At 46.7% G+C, this 7,608-nt stretch overlaps 1 pseudogene; it reads right to left on the minus strand.

The window, feature by feature from the left end:
* Window positions 1-2,051: 2,051 nt before the first annotated feature.
* LOC119378643 (uncharacterized) lies at window positions 2,052-2,627 on the minus strand (annotated as a pseudogene).
* Between the last annotated feature and the right edge of the window lie 4,981 nt (window positions 2,628-7,608).

The following is a 7,608-nucleotide window of genomic DNA, read 5'->3' on the forward strand; positions in this document are numbered from 1 at the left end:
TCACAGCATCTAACACCTTGACTTGACTCACTGAATGGCATTCTGCCGCTACTAAAAACCACAAACAAAAGAGAGACACAAACACGACAACATGGGTGGCTTGACTCATTTGGCATCGCAATGACGTTATAGTGCCGTTGAAATTGTCCTTGTAGGCTGTATGATGGCAGAAACAGTCCTTCCAAAACACAATTTGGAATGTAACATGAGTGATGTCATGGACCCCTCCAATTATTCCCACTGAATCGAGTGTTGAGCACCACAATTGTGGCTCGGCATGTACAGTGTGCTGTCAAAGGTGGTGGGTGAGTTGTCGGGGAGACGCGCCAGTGCAAACAGGTCAGCAGCGTGTGGCGGCTCATTATTGGTAGGTGGCTACTAGGCTATTCATCACTGCAATCGTTTGGCTTTGCGAGGCTATTGTTGACACCAAGTAGGCTTGTGACTAAAATCATTTGTCAGTGATCCTGCATCCTCTTGCTCCAAAGAGGGTGCACATGCTAATTGTGGCATAGTGAGAGAGCACTTCAGTGATCTGACTGGAAGGTGCTGTTAACGTGGTGGGTGAATGTTGAGGAGAGTGATGCAAAGGAAGAGGTTTAGCCAGCGTTATGGTGGACTAGCGGCTACAGAGCTTGAGGTTGAAAAACATGTTGCACTTGCTGTATATCAACAGATACAAAGTGGCAAAAAATATGGCTCAAAGCTTGCACTAAGCGACGCATAGCTCGATCCACTGTGAATTGATCGGTCGCTTGCTTGCTTATTACTGTACTTAGGCAGAACTTGGCTGTAATGAGGTTGAACTTGGCTTGACTGGCGAAAAGCGAGTGGGTATGTAGTGAACTGCCTCCCTTATCTTAGACCATCAGATTTTTGATGAGAAACCGTTGCTCAAGCAGCACTGTGGCCCTCTCCCTCGAAGAACGGTCTTGTAACAAGTTTTACTCAGCCACACATCTTCCAGCTCGGTCATAGCGTCAGGGAAGAGCTCCTGCAGCCTACGCAAGCCAAGGTCGCTCTACTCCACTTATCACACAGTCCTGAGAGTAGACAGGTTGTTTGTGTTGAACCGAAGACTATCACACACTTCATAGGAATGTCCGAATTCCAACGAAAGGAACTCACACTGAAACCTTGTGTCGGCGCCACTGGTAGAGGCACGGGCTTTCAACTTTTCTCGGTGGGCTTGGCTTTGCTACGGGGAACACACATGAAGAGCATTTGCCGCATGTTTGGGCTCCCTGTAATCGGGATCTTCTTGCCACTGCAGTCTCTTCTGTTACAATTCCCTGGCCATATACTGTGGATCTTCTCAGCGCTGCCACCGACGTTCACGCATAGTGAGAAGCCTCGCTTCACAAACTGCAGCTTCTTCCTTGGGAGTGCGACTATCTTCGAGCAACTTATGACTGCATAGGTTAGGCACGAGTTCATTCGCAGCCATTTTTTTGGGTGAACCTGTTACCTTCTTCATTTTTAGTGGACCCGTGGTGAGTAGTGACTTTACCCAATTTTCGTGGCACATACCGTATATGATGATAGTTTCGTAATACGAGATACAAGTAATGGTTTGCTAAACAGCTTTAAAATCCTCACAGAATCACCTGTGGGAGTTGTCTAGGTAATGCACAGGCGTAGACATTTTTTCTCTGTGCACTGCAATAACCTTCTCATAATGTTGCATGATCTGTCAACTAAGAAATTCACTTTGCTTCAAAAGGATGGTTGCCGGCTTCTCACTGCAGGTGCAACAAGGGAAAACTATGTAGTTGCGCTTGCGCCTCAGTTTAAGGCACTGTGTTTTGCCACGAAGGTCTTCAAGCCGCCAAGTTTTCAAATCCCACTAGCGGCATCACATTTTCTATATGCAAAGCCAGGATGACTGGAGTGGTACTTTGTAAAAGTCCCTTGGATTCGTAGGGCTGCGGCTTTAAAACTGCTGTCATTCACCTCCACAACACAACACCGGTCCATCATCCAGCAAAAAAACAGTCTCCTGGTTTTAGTTGACAGGGCCCTTGCTTCTGTGCCTTCGGAGTTCAGATGCCTCATCTCTGACAGCTCCTGCTGAGTTGAGCGAGTGGCTTGTTAGAGGAGCGCAGCAGCTTCTCATTTTCCCCAAGTGGTTCTCAAAAGGGAAGGCGCTGAATTCATCAAGGGGCCCATGGACCAAGCACTGTTTCCGCAAGATAGCTGAGGGTGTGCACGTTGTACACGAGCTGCTTACTGCCATACCGTTTGCCAAATTCCTGAACAAAGTATCGCAGCAGGTCACGGGCAAACTGGTTGTACACCAGACGGTATTGTGGAGAAACCAATATTCTGATTGCCACATGGAACAACAGAAAGTGCTGGTACTGTGACGCTGGAAGCAAATATTTAAGCACCACAGGCCCCACGTAGAGAAGGAATGTACGGAATTCTGATGCCTTCCAGCGGTCCAGTTCTTCTGTTCCCCTTGGCTTTCTTTGGAAGCAGCTGGAAAAGGCATTTGCACATTCTCGCAAACAATCATTAACTTTGCAGTGCTCAAATCTTCCTAACCTGCTTGCCCTAGGACCCTGGCCTCTGCTCACCCGGTTTCTGAGCATCCGCCGCATCACACCCAGGCATACCAAATGCATATACTCTGTCGGGAAACACATCACCATATCTAAGCTCAATGGCAGGAATGGTGAGAGGCCATCGTGGTGATGTTTGTCCTCTTGCGAGCGAAAGGAGTCATTCGTACGCAGGGGTGCACGTAGGTTAGGAAACGTGACTCTTCCTTCCATTGTACTGGCTCTTTTGGGTACACATCTCACATGCATGATAGACACTATGGCCAGCTACAGCTTTAATAAAGTTTCTAGCAGGTGCATCACACACAGCTGCTGTCAGTGTCATGCCAATATGGGTGCCCTTTATAACCATCCCGCTAGAAGTAATGTCCAGAACTTCCTTTAAAAAAGGGGCAAGGTAATTCTGGAGGTCCGGTGGCTTGCCAGGTCCACAATAAACGCTCACCACAAACGGTGTGGAAGCCTTTATGTTGGTACATCGGCAAAGAATTGTCCAAAAAGATGTCTGGCTGCTCTTGAAGAGTGGCGTGCCGTCAATGTTCGCTTGCAGCTTGACATCCCGTGGCAAGTACCCTGGTCCAATCGCTTGCCGTATGCCTTCAGCCAGACCAAAATGCACAACACTTCCACTTTGGTCAAGCTGTGCCTTTTGCTCCGTCCGCATCACGGTTCGAGCATCCTTTGGTAGGTCAGGAATGCCTCGGCGCCGACAAAAATCCAGAATATCGTGATGTTGAAATGAGTCATGTTGTGCCGGCTTGCAATGACAGCAAGTTCTTTCAGCTGCTGTCAGCTCCTCTGCAGGCGCATCATGGAATGACACCCATTGGCTACCAGAGCAGCCTGCAGCTTCAACTGCTTCCGCCTCTTCGACAGACAGCTCATCTGAACAAGAGGAGCTGTCTGAAGCACTTCTGCCTACGTAAGTGGCTTCTGCGGCTTCGTCGTCTGAGCTGCTCCCTGAATCACCTTTGGCTGTATGAAAGCCAACTGGCAATATCTGGGCATGTTCTTCGGCGTCATCGATCCGAGGTACGACAGATTGTGTATGTTCTTCGACGTCCTCGGACAGATATGCAACTGGTTGTACCAGCTCTGTTTTTTGCGCCGAAGCTCTGCTGCCACTGGCACAAACATAGCTTGACGAAACGTCGCTCGTCGATCCCTTTCCGAGGACGGTCGAGGGAAGCGAGTGCGATTGCGCGGCATAATCATCCGAAACAGCATCGCTGGCCGGCCTTTTCTTGGCTTCATTGTTCAGCGGCGAGGACGCATTCCCGAAAGCAAACTTGGCGGTGTCGAGCCCGTGCAGGACAAGCTCATAATCTTTCTTCACGGCGCGATACTTCGACCACTGCGAGGTCACTTCGAAATCATCGGCGTAGCGCGTTAACAGAAAACTGAGCCGGCTGCAACGAATAGCGATGACCGAAAAACGAGCCGTGCGTGGACGAGTGAACCTTCCGAACAGTGTTGCCACAAGGCCAAAATACAGAAAAAAAATGTTGGAAATATCTTTGTGAAAAATCAGCCGATATATATATCTAATGTTGATATTTGAGCTTGCTTTTGTAATAGCAATTTCAGCGCGTATAATGGTCGTAAATGTAGTATTGTACTTAAGTCCCCGAGATTAGTGACGTGCACAACGGACACGCGGGTACCGAAAGCCATATCGCGGCGCATTTATTTCAGAAATCACTCACGCCAGAAATGAAATAAAACATGTTCCCCACTTGGGCTTCCCCAAACGAACCTTGCAACTGGTGTAACCACTAAGCGCTGTGTAAGCGCTGTGTGTGGTATCTGTTTCTTGGGTGTAAGCGTGCGTGAATCTCGGAGTGCGTTGTGGGAAATCAAAGTTGCACTAATTTTTTTAAAGGTGTAACCACGCGTGCCGTTAAGTTCCAGAAGTGGCTGCACCAGCAACACCACATTCAAGGTCCTTATGCCGATCATTGTGCTAATTAAATGTTCATACACCATATCAGTTACCGGTACATATGTTGAATCTGTTACATCCTTGCAGTAGTATTCAGGTGTCATGCCCGGAAGGCCGAAATACCTTGTCCTGCATTTTTTACTGCCCTCAACCTTCATAACCAGCAGCAAGCATGTCGCTGTTTTACGAAGTTCCTGCTCCCTTTGTGGGCTCAGGCCAAAGCTTTAGTGCCAGTGGCCAGCTGAGGCTCTCATATGGGACACAGAGGCAGCGACAACGTAAAAATTTCGACCTTTATCCCGTGATGACCATGTGCACGGCTAGACTGCTGAGACCACGTATGTGGCAGAACGGGGCCCCGGAGCGTGAACGTGCTCCGGCCCAAACCTTACACACGTCGGCAAGGTGGGCGGCTGCCTTGCGTAGCTGCAGCCACGGCCGCTTTTCCATCGAGCGGCCGTGCTCCAGCCTAGCTGACCAGAAATGGACCGGCCAGCAAGACAGTGATGGGCCCTATCAGTCCCAACGTGGAAGCTCCCCAAGCGCGTTCGCGCGCTTCTTGCCGGACATTAATAAAAGTCACTTCGTTCCATTGCTCTCCAGTCGGTGCCCCGCACCTCTTAGCACGGGCAGGAGGCCCGTACAACATGAATGGATTTATTGATTCGTAAATAGCTTCGGAGCTTTGGGGGTGCGGTATGCATACACCAAGCTCACAGCCAGGAATTTCGAGGGGGGGTGGCACTTACTGAAGGCCTTCAAAAACACCCATTTTCATTATTTGCGGTAAAACACATATAACCATCAGAAGGTCGCCCTTAAAATAAAGTTTGTTTCATCTTGTTTGGCTGGTGGTGCCACATAAACTTGGCAACAAAAAAAGGTAGAAGTTACTTTCGTTTTCGTATAAAGACCAAAAGCAGTAGAATCAGATGCCTTATCACTGAACCAACAGAAAATTTTAATTATAAGAAAAATCTACTGGTAAAATCAGCAACCGTGCCATCATGCTTTCAGCTTTCTGGCGGCGAACACACGCGAGAGGCACTGCCACACTGCTCTTCCCGTTTTCTGCACAATCTGATAGTCCATCTATGAAAGAACTCGTATATAAATATTTTGGCAAAAAATAATTTATTCCATCTGAGGAAACACTTTTTTGGGTTACTCGAGTGTTTGCGTGCGGAAATATCTGTGGCAAGTACGAGGACCAATTTGGGCGATCTGTGGTTGGAAACGTCTGGTAACCCTGCAGTGCTATTGTTGATATAATGTGGTCTTGCACATGGGCTGTAACGAGGATATGCACCGAAGAAGACAGCGATTACTCGTTCCTGTGCTTCTGACTAACTGCACCTGCTTTCTGCACGCTGCCGGCTCAGGGTGAGTATATGTGTACTTCTACTACTACCTGGCTATGAATGTCACTGCACGTACTTGTTCCTTGGTCAGCGCATCGTACCAATTTCCGCAACATCCATCAGGGTGTTTGCATTTTATTTGAGCACGTATACCTTGTGATCTTCGCTTGTTATATTTGCTAAACACGTGTTTTGCATGCTACGGTCACACATAGCCTATGCTGAGCGCCATAATCTTTTTAGTGCTAGGTGATTCCATGTAAGATCGAACAAAACACGGCTGGTCGAACTCTTAGATTTACTTAAATTTTTATATATTGTTGCCTGTTGATCTTGGCTTGTTATATTTGCTGAACACGTGTTTTGAATGCTACGGCCACACAAAGACTATGCTGAGCGCCGTAATTTTTTAGTGCTTGGTGATCCCACATATGATCGAACAAAACACGGCTGGTCGACCCTGAAATTTTCTTCAAATTTTTATATATTCTTGCCTGATGATATATTCTTTATATGTTCTTGCAATGGGTTTTGCCACAAAAATTTTTTCCGAAGCACCAGTGACCAATAATGACAAAGAAGTGGAGTGGAGCACTCAACCGCTCTGGTGTTTTCGCTAACTTTGGTTATGAATTCCAGAAAGTATATTTCAGTTAGGTAAGTCGATTTTTTAAACAAATTATGTGCATGCTTTTGCTCGTGTTAAATTAATTTCGGCTTTTATGGGCAGTGTAGATGTTTCCATAAAAAACGTCAAAATCGGCCCAGAACACGTGTTTTTGTCCACTGCCTTTATCTCGAAAAACACGTGGCAGAGCGGAAAAAATTTCGCATTACATTCTTCTCATAATTATCTACCAAACCACTAAACCTTATGTTTGTATAAATTTTCAATCACTAGATACAATAGGGCAAAATCCAAGACTACACCGAACAATGGAAATTTCTGATGACAAATAAAAGAAATTTTGTTTTGATATTCCTTAGAATTTGTCCACTTATTCTCCTCCACAGTTATTTTCCGTGGTATTCAAGTGAAAAAGCAGGTGTTCTGTTTTTATGCAGTTTTTTTTCGCAGTTTTTTTTCTTTTCAATACAGTTTTTTTTCTTTTCATCCGTTCTTTTTTTTCAGCATGCCGAAGATGTTCGCGATCGTTAATTTTCCGCAGCAAGAGGATACATTCGACGTAGTGCCCCTCTCATGGGTAACTGCAGATGAGAAGTATTGCATGTGGCCACCTGGCAGTGCAGATGTCCAACACATGGTGCTGGATGAGGCAGTGCCAGGCACAACAGACGAGGGGTGGCGGGCTTACCCTGCTAGAGTTGTGGCCAGATGCCGTAAGTGTTCATTGCAGCCATGGTCAAGTAATAGAGTAGATGCCTTATTTGGGCCTTGCTAAACTGGAATGGCAACACGGGTCAAGTAGCCACCTTAATGCAATTCTCATGGCATGGCCCTTGTTGGTTGTTTTTACCAGCTTAGATGCTGTCTAAAGTCATTTAGTGGAGTTTTGAATGGTGGCTGCACTTTGAGTGCTTGGTGAAACTTTCAGGTATGTAAGGTTTTATTAGGCATTCTGGCAGCCAGTTCCAAAAGAATTGAGTTTCTTTGGCTAAGACTAAGGAGAAAGCAGGCGAAAGCAGATGCTCTGACTAGGCACATGGTAAATCACCTTGACATTGTCTGCCAATTGGCATCCCACCCTCCATTATTACCCTAAAGCTTTCTACGCCTCAC

This window comes from Rhipicephalus sanguineus, unplaced genomic scaffold, assembly GCF_013339695.2.
Source record: "Rhipicephalus sanguineus isolate Rsan-2018 unplaced genomic scaffold, BIME_Rsan_1.4 Seq9061, whole genome shotgun sequence".
Lineage (NCBI taxonomy): Eukaryota > Metazoa > Arthropoda > Arachnida > Ixodida > Ixodidae > Rhipicephalus > Rhipicephalus sanguineus.